The sequence below is a fragment of the Carassius auratus genome, chromosome 48, assembly GCF_003368295.1.
Source record: "Carassius auratus strain Wakin chromosome 48, ASM336829v1, whole genome shotgun sequence".
Taxonomy (NCBI): Eukaryota; Metazoa; Chordata; class Actinopteri; order Cypriniformes; family Cyprinidae; genus Carassius; species Carassius auratus.
Window position 1 is genome coordinate 7,705,560 of NC_039290.1, and position 13,273 is coordinate 7,718,832.

Genomic DNA, 13,273 nt, shown 5'->3' on the forward strand with positions numbered 1-13,273 from the left:
CATGTGGTTTCTACGTCAGTAAAGGCGGTAACAAAGGGTAACTAACGTCATCGACAGGTGACTGCACTGCCCCGTGTCACTGTTTAAAACGGGGCAAGATTTCATATTTTTTTTAAGCACCCCTGGGCGCCGCCATTGGCTAGCGGACCCCCACCTGCTGTTAGCATTCCATTGACTCCCATCCATTTTGGCGTCACTTAGACAGCGAATAACTTTACATCTGAGGCGTTTAAAGACTCCATATGTCCACTAATTATTAAAAAAGAAACACAAAAATGTATAAAAGGCTCCATTACCTTGTATCTTACGTTATGGTCCCATAGAAGCAGTTTTTGTAAAAAATAGGCTAATGATTGCGTCATAACCAGCGACTCTCTGTCGCACAGTAGAGAAATTACCGTATGGACAGGAGGAGAAGCTCACAGGCAATCTTTTACTGTCTATGGGGCAATCGGGGGAACGTGGAGGTATAAAGTCAAGGGAGATAATCAATCAGAATACTTACCAAAATTTGCTCCTGTTCACGCTCGCCTTCTCTGCAAGATTCGGTGGGTGATTCAGATTTCTCTTGGCACAGCGATTAGAAGACTTACATGTTGCTCACGTGACATCTACGTCATCAAGCTCAGTTTGAGTCTGCGCAGTAAGCTCAACCCCCAGGAAGTGCTTGCTTCTAATTGACTTCATTTTTCTCCGTTGAATTCAATGGAGTCACTGTGTCCATTTCTTTTACTATCTATGGTTTAAAATGGGAATTTTCTCATGATTTACAAGTAGTGGAAAACATTAGAGACATTGTTAATAATCAGCTGGACAAAATAACACTATAATACTAGCCTAGTGGTTTTTGAATATTTTACTGCAAATATCTTAAAAATTGCACCTTTAACTAAATTATGAATTGGTAAAGTCTTGTTCAAAGGTGTTTTTTTTTTTGGCTCATTAACTGTTTTTCACAATCCTGTTCCATAATCCTTCCCTCAATCCTGTTTCACAGTGCTGTTCATGAGTCTCCGTCTTGTTCTGCAGTTCTGGGATATAGTCCTGCATCATGTTCCTGGCAGTCTTTGAGTCCCCAGAGTGATGGTGTGAACCGGTGAGTAATCTGCCCGCTATATGCCTGAGTTTCCATTGATTTGGTTTCAACTTCCAGCTCCCCCAATTACCTCCATTCTAGTGGCCATGACATCAGGGGAGTGATAGTAGATCCTGGTTTTTGCTCTCTGATCTGTTTGTTTGCTCAACTAATTGTTCCTGCTGCTTCCTTTCATTAGCAGAAGCTGAGCTATTGGGTTGTCTGGAACACAAAGTGCTTATTTTGTTTAGTGTGCAGGGACTGGATAGAAAGAAAGAGTTCAGACTTTCTTCTTTTATACTGCATTTTTAACCTACACATGTAATAGAGAGAATTTGCAACTTAAAATGGTTTGCAAATGTCACTTTAAATGTATCTTGTATATTAGCTTCAAGAGATTAGGTACTGTACTTAAACATGCTTTGTCCACTTATGCACCTTTATTCAACAAAATTACACCGGAATGTAAAAAAACAAAAATATGATATAAAATAATATAATAAATAAATGGAATGTGCTGAAAATCAAATTCATTATTGTAAGAAAGTAATGAACAAAAGTAGAAGTAACAAAGAAGGGGTAATATTTTTTAGTAATTAGGAGTATTGTATCATTTTTCAGTAATATCGAAGTGTTGCTCCTGCTAGCTGGTTAGCGTGAATTGCTCTTTGAAACCCATTTCACTTCTGTAATATGGGATCCCATTTCTGCCAGAAGATAGATACAGTAGATAGATGCTTGCTTAAAAGCTTAAGCATAAATATAAACTTGCAGAAATGTGCAAATGTAAGGATGCATAAATGTAAGCAATTACCTGACCTTATTCTTTGTTTTTACTCTAAGTGGAAGCATGTTTCCATAGTAATGTGGCATATTTCTCACTTTTTCTGAGTGAAACAGGATTTTCAATTGGAATAAATAGTGTGACAATCAATGAGAAGTGGATGTTCATGGCGTAATGAAGCCCAAATGTGAATTTGCAAAAATAAATTAATGCCTGATTGGATGGATATTGGTTAACGTTATAGTTCAGAAGATGAGCAAGTTACATTTTACTAAAATATTTCCTTGGAATAACATACACCAATGAATGGTGCACAATAAAACCAAAATATGTGTGCTAAACAAGTAAACATTGTTAAACATTGGACATAAATGCCATTGTGCAAGGGGTTAACATTGCTTCTGTTTAATGAGACCACTCCAAACGAATCCTTACAGCCTGCTAATGAGGACAGGAAGTCAAGAAGACTTACTCTCATTTCCTCTGAGCCTCAGCCCACTCTAATTTAGTCTGGCTCTCGACGCTTGCATCTCGTGTTTGTGTGTGAGGTCCCCCCCCCCCAAACTTCATTGTAGTGAATTATGTCTGGGAGGGTTGTGCGAGCAAGCAAGACCCTGCATCTGCAGTCCCCCTCCCCCCTTTACCAGCAACCCCAGCACACTCAGCATTGAGAGGAGAGTGCCAAAGAGAGCACAGCCGTGGCTTCTTAATGACTCCCATCCCTCTCCGTGCCACGTTATTAATTAGCTCAATGATCCTTGCCGATGGGACCTGGGCTGCGGATTAGAGCCCCCCGGCACATGCCCGTGGCTGCCACTGTCGGAAAGGTGAAGAGGGACAGAACTGTGCACTGCGTGTCTCTGGAGAGCCTGGGCACTGCAGCCAGTATCACTCTCAGAGCCCGGGGGACCAGGTGTATGTAATACAGAGAGAGATAGTGAGAAAGTGGAATGCAGTGTGTGAGCTCAAGAGATAATAGGTGAGCATAGAAGTGTATATATACGATGCTTACTTACTTTCACCATATTGCACAGTGCACACAGGGACAAAGAAGAGGCCTGTGGCCCACCTGAGTGTGATTGAAGTATATCCTCTACAGGAGACGGTTTCTCCTTGTCCTCCCATTGAATCAATCTGTTTATCTAAGGCCCACTGCTCAAGGCACATACATTTGTGTTGGTCAAAATGAAAAGAAAGTGTGAAAGAGAGTGGGACTGGCCTCTCCAGATGCCTGGCAGTGGCATGGAACAAATTAACATAAATGTCATTGTCAGAATGAAATGAAGACAAAATCTGGGCCTGCGAGCAAGCTGTGCTGCCAGCTGATGACAAGGTGACTCATTTTAGCACACAAAGAAGACAGTCTGGCTGGAGAATTATGTTTTTTTATTTTTTATTTTTGTTGTTGAATTATATAGTTGTATTTTTTAGAGACAATGTATTTGTTTATTTTTTTTTATTTGCTATCCCAATTTAATGTGAAGTAAGCCATTTGCAGGTTTACGTCCCAAAAATTTGTTGTCAACCTATATGAGTTTTTTGGAGGATGATATAATGTTAATGTATACATTAAGTAAATGTTCTGTATTTATACCATGGTTGTGCATCATTCAGAATTGAATTCAGGATGCCTTTTATCTTTCCATTCAGTTTGTGAATTTGGATTGATAGTGAAATGAGGTAGCAAACATTTTACTTCAAAAGATTTAAATATGAATTGCAATTCAGGGGCAGATTTGAATGAACAGAAGTAGAATTAAAGTTTATATTTACATTTATGCATTTTGCAGACACTTTTATCCAAAGTGGCTTACATTGCATTCAAGGTACACATTTATCAGTTCATGCTTTCCCTGGGAACTGAAACTATCACCTTGATCACCTTGGCGAAAGTAATTTAAATTCATATAATTAATTTTTGACTAGAAAAGCAAAGATTGTCAAGACTGATGCATAAATGTATAAACATGTTAAACATGTATATTCCTGGAGAGTACCTTAATGCAAATGTTGTTAATAAAGAATACATGCATATAAATAACCACTTAAGATAGATTAACAAATAATAACTTACATCACCAGTATTGAGTTTTTTTTAAATCTCGGTTCACTACAAATCCTTTTCCTGTCCTTCCGACTGAAATTGGCATTATGGTGCTACTGGCTGTTTTCCCAAAGGGTGTGGGATGTCGGGATGTTTAGGAAACATGTTTGGAACCTTTTTTATTTTTATTTTTTGCAGTCCCATCTATTGCCACTAGTGATGCTAGTTGAGTCAAGCCAGACAAGCTCGAAATGAGAAAACCGCTTCCCTGGGGTTGGATCAGAGTGCATTTGTAGATTTGGAAGCAGAGCTGTGTCTTCATTGGTCCAGCATCAGAGCGTCAACACATGAGGTGGGCCTTTTGGGTCTTCTTGTCTGAGTAAATTGGCATTCAAGTCGCATCCTGCTTGCAGTCTGATCCTGGCGGCTGCGATAATGCTAATGGCAGTGTGTTGGCGTGGCGTTGAGACACTCGCTCTCTCGAATCATACGTCTCTATATGGCTCACGGCATCACCAAGGTGACAGCAGCGCGCTGCCTGTGTGATTATTGACTGGGTGAACTCGGCACGACCCCACTGGTGTGCGAGTAAAGGGCAGGGAGTTAGTGTATGCCGCACTGTCTGTCACAGACGTCAATACTGTGATGAATGGAGGGGCTGGTTATTAAAGCAGAATTAGTGCGGGGGGCACGGGGAGGGGGGTGGGTTTGGAGGAGGGCGATAAATGATGGTGCAAATGGCTCTGCAGTCGAGGGCTGTAGTGCCGGATGGCACAGCATCAGTGTCATCCGTCTTTATTATCCTCCAGGGAGAGGAAAGAGAGAGAGTTATAGAACGAGAGAAGGTTGGGGAGCGGTCAGGGATACAAGAGCCCATCAAACAGCCTCACTTTGCACTGATTCCCCCTGCTGGTCACTCTCTCCTCCTCTCACCTCAAAGTTGTCCTCTTTCTCTGACTTCTTTGCGCTCTTTCTTTCTCCTTCTTTCCCCCTGCATTTTCTCCAGCACAGAGGGAGGGGAAGACCCCCTACTGCTATTAATCATGGTGAAGTCTCAAAGCCCAGCGGCTGTGCATACTCATGCAGGCAGACGCACCAACATCCGTGCACGCGGGCGATGTGTGGAACGGGCCAGCCGGTGGGTTCACTGCACAGTCACAGTGTGCGGGAAGAGAGGGAGATTGAAGGAGCCTTCGTGACATGCCGCCATGACTGCAGATGAGGATGCTGCTCGCTATTCGTATTCTCTCCTCACGCGCCACTGAGCCCACAGAGAGGGTGTTGCTTTTTTTTAATCAGTGCTTTATTTATTGATAATCCAGTTTACATCTCTCCTAATTTTGGGAGGACTGTGTCTCTATTACTGGAGGATTCATCTGCTTCGGGTTTCTTTACTGTGCTCTAGAGATCATGGAGACATTCAGATCACCTTCCTCCCTTTACCAATCACTTCTATTCTTCCTTAAATTTTAAACATGTTTGTGCATTTATACATTGAATTAGATCAACTGCCTTGTCTTGACATATACTCACATGTAGTCATATTTTCTGGGCTCCATAGACTATATTGACCAGTTTCCTCCTGGCTCTTTCATCCATGTATCCATCTCCTGACTTGAGCCTGTCCACAACTTTATCCTGGAGCTCTTTTGACAGTGCCTTGCCACTCATAGTTGATTGTTTGCTTCTGTTGCACTACCAAGGATTTAAATGCTCCAGGAAAGCTCTTTAAATGCTGAGCTGATCAAAATGAGGATAGCAGATCAAAGTTGAAAGTCAAATTGTTTTGTGTGCCATCGAGAAGGTGATATAAATATAGTCTGGAGCCCTGACTATCCAGTTTTCTTACTCACATTTCAGCTGCGGAGTGTTTGTTGCTTTAACTTGCCCTGTTTTGGCAAGTGATCCCATGCCATCTGCGTTCTGTCGTTCCGCCACTTAAATGAAAGTCTGGATCATTGTTGCAGTAGACAAAACATTTACTCGAGGTCTTCGGGAACAGAGCCAGCACACTCGGAAGGATAACTGTGTTTGAGATTAATATGATTTTTGAAGTTGTTGTCTCATGGTCTCTCCCATAATGTAAGAGAGACTCTTTAACTCAAAATCTCTTACTCAATCCTCAAAAACACTTAACATCTAAAAGACAAACAACTCATTTTAGGAAAAGTGCCAAACACAATCCTTAATTACCAGCCACTCCCTTTGACCAGCATGTTATTCGCTCTCATTAATGTGTGTTATCTCAGTGTGTGGCCAATGTAAGGCAGACACTCATAAAATGGGTACTTGACCCCAGAGTTCAGTCATTCACAGCACATGCCCTTTTTTTCCACACCGTTTTTATCATTTACTAAGTTAAAACTTGGCTTGCAGCTTTATTCTTGAAATAAACCCTACAACCTTATTTTTACTCATTTATATTTGACAGTCAAGTGAGTGTGTGGCCTAATGTGACTCTATGTTCTGCATTAAAGGGAATATTATGACTTCTTACTTTTCAAGTACATTTGACAACATTTGTGGCATGATGTTGATTTAAAAAAATATATATTTTGAAAGAAAATTTGCACTTGAAAGTGTATGGGGCCAGTTTTTGGAGCATTCAAAATAGAAATGTGAAGCTTATAATTAATTAATGAATTCTTTCGGAGGTGGAGGTTGAGGGAGTTACAGTGGATGAATTTGCATTTAAAATAGGAATGTAAAGTTTTAAATCTGTTTAAATCCTTTTGTTATTTTTTATTTTGTTACATAATTTTGGCAATCTATCCGTAATGTTGTCATGCCAATAAAGTTGTAGATTTGGATATGACTTCATGCCAAAAAGGTTATTAAGTGATTTTCTTTCCATTCTAAAATCACGTTTACACTTTTGAAATAATTGTTATTTTAACTGTGTAATACTGTAAAAATGGCATATGTAAAAATCTGTTAATCAGTTAACGGTAAGATCCATTATACAATGAAAAGCAGTGCACGTCCTGATTTTGCCAACATGTGTTCCTAGGTCAACATATTTTGTTGACCCTGGAACAACATTTTACTCCAAAAATATATTCTTAACCATATCCCTACACCTAAACCTAACCTTAACCATGAGTAATCCCTAAAATCAGAGGAAATGATAGATGAATGACACTGGTGTACAAGCACCAAACACTGATTTTAAGCATAAACTTCACAAAATCTATAAACTGGTTCTTCAAATCTGATTGGTTAATCACAATGTTGTTCCAGGGTCAACAACGATGTTGTCCCAGGAACATGTCTCACTTGGTAAAATCAGGTTAGGCGAAAAGCAGTTGTACATTTTATGTAAGTTTACAGTAAAGTGTTATATAGCCTAAATGTAATGTTTTGGAAGTAAAAACAAACAAACATTGTATTTAATTTAAATTAACTGTAAATCTGATTTAAGTAGAAGTGTGATCTGATAAATCAGTGAAAAAAGGTTTTCAGACTTATTGGATTAAAATGTAATTTGCAAAACATATTTTTATTAAATTACAGTTTGAAACTAAAATTTACAGGTTGTTCTGAAAATATGTTTGCATTTTCACTGTGTTTTTACAGAGTTAATCTGGCTATTTTTTTTCTGTAAAAACAACAGGAATTTTGACTTGTATGGTTTAACCCCTTCACTTCCATTATAAGTGCTTCACTTTAACCCAGATTTTTTAAGAAAATTAGGAACAAGTGGAATTGATTATATGTGGTAATCAATAATATCCCACAAATTCTGTCGAGCTTAACCAAACTTGGAATATTCCTTTTAAGAGACGATAATCCAAATGGGTCAAACAAGCCCGCTGTGAGAATGGAGGCAGCCAATAAGTTAATTAATAATTACATTAGCAAATGCTTCTCTCAGGTGATCAGTCAGTGCCGCGGTGCTCCCATCCCGCCATTCCGGCCGCTATCTCGTCCAAACACCTGCAGTTCTCACTTCCTCTCCTCCATCGTTTCTCTCCGGGCCTTTCGGGCTTCTCCTCTCTTCCCAGATGGAGTGAGACCCGAGTGTCACATCAATCCGAGCATACTCTTTATATTTATGTACGAAAGAGAGAGGGGAGAAACCATGGCACTGTGGGGTTTATTGACTAAGCATTAAGTGGGCATTATCAGACGATAGGGATGTTATTTATGAGGCAAAGGGAGAGACACTGTGGCTGAGTTATGTGAGAACCAGCCTGAGGATGAAAGCTGCTCACACAGAGAGGGCTGATAGCAGACTGCCTCTGTCCCCTCGCCTTGGCACATGAAACGGGGTGTGATGTACCCAGCTGAAAAGAGCTGCAAATTTATGGAGAGTCGGTCCATGCCAGCCTATAGGTCAGCCATGGTCTGCTTATCTGGGTCTCGCTGTCGTCGTTATGGTCAGGGATCAATGGTGCTATGCAGAGCAGATGCAAAAGTTCAATGACAAATATGACACTTTGTGCTTGAGGAATGCAGATGTATGTATAATGCTGGATCTGTGGGAGAACACGTTGACATGGTTGTGATTTATCTGTATACATTCATGTTTTAAACATTACTTGCTAATATTTTGGAAAGGTGGGATAAAAGGGGTCAAAGACCTAGCCATTTTTAACCATATTGTTTTGATACCTGTATGGAAAAGCATTATTTATTTACTTTGTTTTCCTTCAGTTACAGTAATTTACTCTCATCGCCACTTGCTCATTAATAATAAGGGCCGTGGATCAATGTGAAATATGAGCTGTAAACCCCAGTGCAAGCTCTGGAGAAATCTAAATTGACCCGATTTACTTTCTTCATACACATTCATGCAGTTGTTGAGCTTTATGCAGAACTGCATGTTACTCCAAAATATAATTTTTGGACATTTTTTTGTAATATGCAATATGGTCTTGAATTGTTGCTCGTCTTGTTGCACTCAGAAATACGTCACATTAAGGAAATACAGTGTGAGCTGTGAAAATCATCTCTTGTTGACTTTGAGGCAAAGCAGAAGAAATGTGAAAAGCTATCGGATCAGTGATCGTATGCAGCATGACGTAAATCCTTTGGCAGCTGTATTTGTGCAGAATCGTTATTTGTGAAAAATATGCATCTTTCAGTAAGTGCAGCATCACATAATTTAAAGGGAGGTTTATTGTTTCAAACTTTCTTCTGTGAAACATAAAAGAAGATATTTTGAAGAATGTTGGTAACCATCTCGACTCCCATTGACTTACATTGTATGGACAAAAAACTTCCTTCCAATATTCTTCCAAATACTTATTTTTTCATGGAAGACAATGGGAACTTAAACTATTTGGTTACCAACATTCTTCAAAATTTCTTTTTATATTCTGCAGAAGAAAGCGATGCATACAGGTTTGGAAAGACAAGGGGATTAATAAATAATATAGAATTTTCATTTTTGGGTGGAACATTCCTTTAAAATGGTGGGCATAGTCGAAAAAATTAAATATTTAAAAAAGTAATTTATTTAAAAACATATTCTGTTACTATTTAAGACAAAACCATTCATAAAAACATTCACTTACTGTTTAAAAAGAAAAAAGAAAAGAAAAAGAATATATATATCACTTTGTGACATTATTGATTGTTCTCAATATTAATAATATTGATGGGAATTCTGTATGATAGCCAGTGTAACACACATCTGGTTTGCTGTCACTGAAGGGTACTTGAGCGTAAATGATGGCTGTGGGGTTCCTGGAGCAAAAATAAAGTTGGGAAACACTTCAACTCAATATTCCCATCTCAGACTCTCAAATCAGCCCATCCTGATTCCTGTTTAATACTGTCACAGAGAATACAGACATTTTTGGAGACCATCATTTGATTCATGCGACCAAATGCAAGTAATGTTTATAGCTGTAAAACAGTTTAAGTGCTTTCCACTGAAATATGGGTTGGTTTTAAGACATATGGACAGGAATGATAGGAAGGATATTTCATTCACCAACGTCTCAGTTTATTTCGAATTACTTATTACAATCACAGCTGTTGATTCTGAAGTTTTATTGCAGATTCACACGTCTCGTGTTTACCTCTCAGTGGCCAGAGTGCCACATAAAAATGAGGAATTATCAAATGCACTTTCAAAAATAAAACAAAATTCCTTTCTGCCTGAAATGGGGGGAAAAAAATCACACGCGTCAGCCGAGACTTTTAAGGATGGAGCTAAATCTGACATCACGTACGATCGTGCACCTTTCTCGCTTTTTCACCCTCTATAAAACGCCAACATGCACAACTGCTCACACTTCACCTATCTAAAGCCATCTTTCTCTCTGGTAAACCAGGTCAACAAACAAAAAGCAATTATGTTAGGCAGCTGCCGCCTGGGAGTGGGTAATTACAGTGCAGTGTGGACAGCTTCATTCTAAACAGGTACTAAAAGCGTCATTAATCATTTCCATCATGATGCTTCAGTCCGTTAATGATCACGTGACGTACCGCCGAGGGCCCGCCAGGGATGGAGGCAGACTGCTGTGGGAGACGCTGGCGTGTGATTGGCTGACGGCAGAAGTCCTCCCGGAGGTCAGCCAGTCAGCAGGCCTGACCCTCCAATGACCTTGTATCACTTGACCTTTGAAGGGCTCGGGATCACGCCTTGATATCGGTTGGGTAGCGTGCGAGGCAGAGGGAGGGAAAGATAAATGGCGTTGGAGGGATGGATGAATAGGAGAGAGGGGGAAGATGGAAGACAGTTAAGATGAAAAATAAAACTGCGGGTTGATTGAGCACCAGGGTTTTTCCCTTATGCACTGACTGACCAATAGAAATGCACATCTTTATTATGCAGCACAGACGCATTTTTAGGTCACAAAACCTGTTTTTTTTGTTAAATGGCCACATAAAAACACAATACAGAATTGATTATCATTATGCAGTTGTTCAAATAATTAACTAAATTATATGAACAAATAATTAACTCCGATAATGCCGTCCATCTTAAGGTTCTACACACCTTTTGTCATGAATCGTAGGATTGAGCACAATGTCTTATCTGGAAGACAGACAGAAAGACAACGTCCTCTCGTCTCCCCCCCACCTCTTCGTTCTCCTCCTTCTGTGTCTGTGAGGCTATCACTATGGCAACCTCACCAAAGGCAGAAGGGAAGTGTGTGTGTGTGTGTGTGTGTGTGTGTGTGTGTGTGTGTGTGTGTGTTTGGGGGGTTGGCATAGTTCAGACAAATACTCATCGGAGGGCTCATTTATTCTTTTTCGGTTAGCCGAAAATGTGAACATGAAAGGTCAAATATGCTTGCGTTTGCATATTTGTTTTGCACTTTATAGCACACATTCAATACGGAAGGTATGAAAAATCAGGTTTGTTTTGGTGAGTGATGCAATGGAACCCAACATATGTCATTGAAATTGCTCCTTGTATCTGCTTAGAAAAAGCCTTGAGATATTGCTATTAATTTTTTCTGCATTGCTCTTTGTTTTATGAGGAATATGCCACTTGCTTTTGTGCGATAAATGCAGTTTTTTTTTTCCCCTTTATGTTTTTGTACCACTCAAGAAGCCTAAATATCAGCATCAGCAAAATATACATGCATGCTTTTAGGTCACTGTAGTGTTCGTCTGCAACTTTTCAAAGGGCAATCCAAACCTTGAGAGTCCGCAGCGCTACACCATAGAGGTCAACGCTTGTTTCCCAGAATCCACACATAAAGGTCTCCTTTATGCCAGTTTGAGTTGCACTGTCACAGTCACCTAGGCACCTAAAATAACCTTTTCCCACTATAAATAACCTTTTGTCCATTGGAAAGGTCCAATGGATGTTGAAGGTTCTTGGAACTATCTGTGCCAATAAAGTACCTTTAGTTTTAAGAGTGTAGAACCACCTTCTTTGGTTCTCCAAGGAACCTTCAGTGAACAGTTCTTAAAAGAACCATCTTGTTCTTAATGTAAAGAATATAAAAAAATCGAAAGAACCTTTTTCCACTATAAAATTTAAAGGTTCTTTGTTGAACCATCAATGTGAATAAGGACCTTTATTTTTAAGAGTGTAGTGCACTGATTTGAATACAAAACCCCCTGAACGTAACCGTGACACAGTTTCACCTCGGTAAGTGTCGCCTGTTCTCTGCCTCATTCGGATTCCTAGACCCTTTGCTCGATGCTCCCCCTCCCCCTTTTCCGAGAGCACAATTTCTTAGCCCGCTAGAAGTGCTGAGTGCTGCTGTTTGCTTTGTACACAGAAATTCGCTGAGGCTGTAAGCTGTCCCCAAACATCTGTTCTCGGGAGTCGTAAATGGGAGAAACGATGGCTAGAAAATGGTCTGTGTGCACACGCCCTGTGCGTATATATATATATATATAGTACCAGTTCTTCATTTTACTGGTTGAGGTGCAGAAGAAACCAATGCAATGTCTGTTTGTAATGGACACTGTGTGGGATGGGAAGAGGTGTTAGAAGCTCTGTGTCTCCTTTTGTTAGTGTACAATAGTAACCAGCCATTTTAAGGACCACCCATCAAAAGCAGCAACATAAGTGAGACATGCAGGGGCTTTGAGATCAACTATATTTTAAAATAGCCTGTTGTCATAGCAATATGCATGTCTAAAAATATTTTGTATTATGATTTTCCCCCCTTCCAAATATTCAGTAATTTAACATAAAATTTGGATGGCTATGAAACTATTTGGGATGATTTTATAAGTATTTTTTTCAGTATTATGCAGGCAAATATAAATGTATGTCAGTGTATTTCTTATATTAAAAAGGCACACATTTTGTATAATTGTGATTTTAAGATATTATAATGTAGATTGAGTTGTATAAACATTGTCTTGTGTTCACATTTGAATCTAATCCACACATTTATTGACAATGACATTTATATTTGACATTGTTTAATGGTATAGGAATATGTGGACAATTAATTGCATTCTTTTGGGGTAGACTTTTGCAAAAACTTTGAGTCGATATAACATTTTGTTAAATCTACAAAAAATTGTAGTAATAGTAATAAAATTAAATAATAGAATATAATTTTATATCATTAAATATGATTCATTATTATAATTATTGCTGTTGTTTATTTTTGCGTAATCTTATTTTATTAACTGATAAACAAAATGTGAAATAAAATAGTACTTATAACATTTTTAAATAAATAAATAATAAAATGTCAGTATTTCAATATTATTCAATATAAATAATATACATTATTTTTATTGTTGTTTCCTTAATTGTATTTAATTTTTTTTATCAACTGATTATAACAATGTAAATATTGTAAAATAGTGATTTATTAATCTACTTCTTTTTATTAACTGATTAACACATTTAGTTACATATAAGGCAAAATAAATGTCAGCATGGAACTGATGTCATTCTACCACCTCATCAGTCAGTTAAATAGAATAACTGCTC

At 38.8% G+C, this 13,273-nt stretch overlaps 1 long non-coding RNA gene across 3 annotated transcripts in view; it reads left to right on the forward strand.

Annotated features, from left to right (window-relative positions):
* Positions 1 to 13,273, forward strand: part of LOC113065718 (uncharacterized) — a 60,752-nt gene that overhangs the window by 27,233 nt on the left and 20,246 nt on the right. For all 3 annotated transcript variants that reach the window (XR_003279067.1, XR_003279066.1, XR_003279069.1), the window contains one exon: positions 998 to 1,096. This is a non-coding gene — a long non-coding RNA (uncharacterized LOC113065718). The remainder of the gene's footprint in view (positions 1 to 997; positions 1,097 to 13,273) is intronic.